The sequence below is a fragment of the Myotis davidii genome, unplaced genomic scaffold (assembly GCF_000327345.1).
Source record: "Myotis davidii unplaced genomic scaffold, ASM32734v1 scaffold156, whole genome shotgun sequence".
NCBI classification, from domain to species: Eukaryota; Metazoa; Chordata; class Mammalia; order Chiroptera; family Vespertilionidae; genus Myotis; species Myotis davidii.
In genome coordinates, this window is record NW_006288633.1 from 226336 (window position 1) to 231075 (window position 4740).

At 37.6% G+C, this 4740-nt stretch overlaps 1 protein-coding gene across 4 annotated transcripts in view; it reads right to left on the reverse strand.

Annotated features, from left to right (window-relative positions):
• The window catches only part of PKN2 (protein kinase N2), a 102303-nt gene that overhangs the window by 47936 nt on the left and 49627 nt on the right, over positions 1–4740 (reverse strand). The gene's annotated exons all lie outside the window — the stretch shown is intronic.

Below are 4740 nucleotides of genomic sequence, written 5' to 3' on the forward strand. Positions count from 1 at the left end.
GCCTCCTGGAGGTCATGGCCAGGGCCTTCCTTCTGGCTGCTGGCTGGGGCCTCCCTTCTTTGGCTGCCAGTCAGGGCCTTCCTTTGTTCCACGCCACCCCCTGGTGGTCAGCCCACGTCACAGTGAGCAATTAGTCTCCCGGTCACACTCCCGTGGGGACAATTTGCATATTAGGCTATATATATATGTTTTCCTTCCCTAATTCCCCTAATTCTTTATTCTTAATTTTTATTATTTCAGCTCTGCACCTACATATTCCTTTTTCTCCCCCCCTTTTATTGTTTCTTTTGTGTGTGTGTGTGTGTTTATTTTGTTGTTTTTCTCCTTATTTTTTTCCTTCTATCATTCTTGTACTCCTTTCTCTTTCCTAATTCTTCTCTGATGGTTGCTTTTATTGTTACTGTAGAGGTCTTGTATATGTTTTTGTTTTGTTTCTTTTGTTTCACATTTTGTTGTGTTGCATTTTGTTCTGTTCTGTCAGCACCTCCACAACAGCTCGCATGACAGGGGTGAGCTACATAATTAGCCAACCTGAGAGGAGATTCCATCCATGAAGGGGACAATAACATTCAAGACCAAACTACAACAGGAGAACCCAATTAACTCAAGCAAAGGTCTTTTCTAGAGCACCCAGCTCAGGAGATCTAAGAGATTGCACCACTGGGTCCCACAAAACACCTACTGCATAAGACCACCCCACAAAATCTGGGAGGCAGAGCAGTTTGATCTAATACATAGAAACAAATACAAAGGGATAACAAAAATGGGAAGACAAAGAAACAACACCCAAATGAAAGAAAAGGAGGAATCAACAGAAAAGGAACTATCTTAAATGGAGGCAGCAATTTTCAGATAAAGAATTCAAAGTAATGGTAATACGGGTGCTCAAACAATTCGGTGAGAACTATAAACAACTTAATATGAATTGTAAGGGACTTAAAGAGAGCTACACTCCACTTGTCCAAAGTGGACATATAGAAGGCCAAGCGACATACGAAAAAATGCTCAAAGTCACTAATCATCCAGAGATGCAAATTAAAATGACAATGGGGCTGAAGCCGGTGTGGCTCAGTGGACAGAGCGTCGGCCTGCGGACTGAAGGGTCCCAGGTTCGATTCCGGTCAGGGGCATGTACCTGGGTTGCGGGCACATCCCCAGTGGGAGATGTGCAGGAGGCAGCTGATCGATGTCTCTCTCTCATCGATGTTTCTGGCTCTCTATCTCTCTCCCTTCCTCTCTGTAAAAAATCAATAAAATATATTTAAAAAAATAAAAATTAAAATGACAATGGGGTATCGCCTCATTCTTTCATCAACAAATGGCTATCATCAACAAATCAATAAAAGGTAAGTGCTGGCAAGGATGTGGAGAAAAGGGAACCCTAGTACACCGCTGGTGGGAATACAGACTAGTGCAGATATTGTAGAAAACAGTATGGAGTTTCCTCAAAAAATTAAATATGGAACTGCCATTTGACCCAGTGTTCCCATTTCTAGCAATATATCCTAAGAAGCCCAAAACACCAATCAGAAAGAATGTATGGACGCCTTTGTTCACAGCAACACAATTTACAATAGCTAAGATTTGGAAACAGCCCAAGTGCCCATGAGCAGATAAGTGGATAAAACAGCTATGGTACATTTACACCATGGAATACTACGTGGGTATAAAAAAGAAGGAACTCTTGCCATTTGCAACAGCATGGATGGACCTGGAGGGTATTATGCTAAGCAAAATAAGCCAGTCAGAAAAAGATAAGTATCACATGATCTCACTCATATGATGAATCTAATGAACAAAATAAATTGATGAACAAAATAGACCCAGAGATAAAGAAGCATGAAACATACTGACAAATTTCAGAGGGAAGACAGGGGGTTTGGGGGGGATGGGGGAAGAGATAATTGGGAACTTATATGCATATATGCATAGCCTATGGACACAGACAATAATGTGGTGAAGACCTGGGAGAAAGGGGAGAGCAGATTCAGGGTGTCATTGGGAAAATAAACAAAGGGGGCATCTGTAGTACTTTCAATAATAAAGATAAATATTTTTAAAAAATGAATGGAACTCTAGCTGGTTTGGTTTAGTGGATAGAGTGTTGGCCTGTGGACTGAAGGGTCCTGGGTTCAATTCTAGTCATGGGCACATGCCGGGGTTGTAGGTCCGATCCCAGTAGGGGGCATGCAGGAGGCAATTGATCAGTGATTCTCTCTCATCACTGGTGTTTCTCTCTCTCTCTCTCTCCCTTCCTCTTTGAAATCAACAAAAATAATTTTTTAAAAATGAAAACTGTACAAAACATTTTATGGTCATAAATATTTCTATGTATAAACAGTTTAGAAAGAAGATGCAAATATAATAAGATATAAAGACTATACCTAAGCACACTGACAACCTTAATTGTATTTCTGTCTCTGGTGGACTTGACTGAATTATATTGGTCTAAGTATTTAAACAGCTAATTTATAGCATGTAAAATACTATTTCTCCTCCTGCCCTGAAAGAGAAATTATCAGAATTGAAAAATATCTTAAAAGTGTAGCCTTTGTAATATAAGAAATCCCTTAAAGTCTCTCTTATAAATTGCTCACTCAAACTTTAATAAAGAATTTATTATTTCCTATAGCACCTCATTTCATTTTTAAGTAGTATTATTCTTTGTACTGAAATGAAATCTGCCATCCATTGACTTTTGCTTTGTCCTCCATAGGCACAAAGCATACAGTCAACCCAAGGATAGAACATGTACTCCAGCTTACTACTTACTTGGCCCTTCTCCAAGCCTTTAGCAAACACTGCTACTGGATCAGTATAATTTCCTCTGAAAACCAGAATGCATAAGCTCTAGAAAGTCACTACCAATCGATTAGAGCTGAGAAACACAAACTGAAATCTCGTTATCCTTAGTTGTTATTTTTGCACGTTTCTTTTAACTTTAAAAATAGTTATCAAAGCTGTTAAATCTCTTCTTTAACAGACCTAAAAATCCCATTTTTTTTCAGTTGTTCCATATGTAACAGGATTTTCATCATCTCACCATTCCACCATTCTTTACTGAATAACCTTTTATAATGCTTATCTGATCTAAGATATGATCTGATCCAACTCAAAGATTTTTTTATTGCTCTTTGGCAAACCTTTTTCCTCCTAACTTTGGGATACTGCTTATGATCTGATAGGTAGACCTTTGTTTTCTTATTTATAAAATCTTTCCAATTATGGGTTAGTAACTATTTTTATTGGCTTCTATAGTCCATGATATCAGATCATTTGTCATAGGCAATTCAGATGATGTCAACTCCCCTACTGAAAGCCCCTCAATTGTCTTCCAATATATAGCCTGTAAAGACCCTAGCAGACTGGCACCTACCTATAGTTGCTATTTTACTTCACTATCATCATGTTTATTCTTACAACACATCAAGTTCTCTACCTTGGAGGGAGGGGACGTATGCTTTGTATCTTCTGCTAGGAACACTCTCACTGGATCTCGAAGTCTGGCTAAGTTTCACCCATCAGATTTCAGGTTAAATGTAGCCTTCTCAAAGAGACTTTCCCTAATTACTCTATTCAAGTTAGCCCCCTCTTATTTAATTACACCATCCCACTTACTTCCTTCATTGCACTGTATATTAAAAAAAAAATTGTTTGCTATTTATCTTCATTCATTAGAATTTAAGGTCCATAAATTAAGGAAATTGAACTATCTTGATTAAGTATCACCAGCATGTAGACCAGGGGTGGGCAAACTTTTTGACTCGAGGGCCACAATGGGTTCTTAAACTGGACCGGAGGGCCGGAACAAAAGCATGGATGGAGTGTTTGTGTGAACTAATATAAATTCAAAGTAAACATCATTACATAAAAGGGTACGGTCTTTTTTTTCAATAGTTTTATTCATTTCAAACGGGCCAAATCCGGCCCGCGGGCCGTAGTTTGCCCACGCTGATGTAGAATGATGTTTGGCATACAACATGAAAATCAGTGATTATTAAGATTATGAGTTCCATGACAGCAGTTAGTATATATTATCTCTGTAAACTAGAACTGGTAAAATGCCTGGTACATGTAAGATGGTCAATAAATATTTGTGAAATAAATGAAGCGATCTTATCCACTTGGCATTCACTAATCAGAAGACTTCCATATACACATATTTGAACCAAGAAAAGCAATGATGAGGGGCCTGATTAGGATGCTGGTTATGAGGATTAAAAAAAATTATAAATTAGAAAAATATTTTAAAAGTAGAAGATAGAGCAGTAACTGCCACTTCATATCATCATTAAGAATTATAAATCATAAGTATTAATATATATAATTTAAAAAACAACATATGTACCATCAATCTGAATACTAAATGATAAAAAACTTAATTTCATTTTTTACATTTTAGATAAAATCATGATTAAGTTTTATTATTTTCTTCCATTCTCCAATGGATGTATTAGAATTAAATAATAAAGTTATTTATCATCATAGATTTATTTATTTTTTAATCCTCTTCTAAGGATTATGTTTTTGTTACTGATTTTAGAGAGCGAGGAAGGTAGAAAGAGAGAGAGAGAAACATTGATGTGAAAAAGAAACATTGATCAGGTGCCTCTTGTACACACCCCAACTGGGGATCAAACCTGCAACCTGAGTATGTGCCCTGATTGGGAATCAAACCAGCAACCTTTCAGGTACGGGATAACACTCCAACCCAGTTGCACTGGCCAGGGCTCAGCAGGA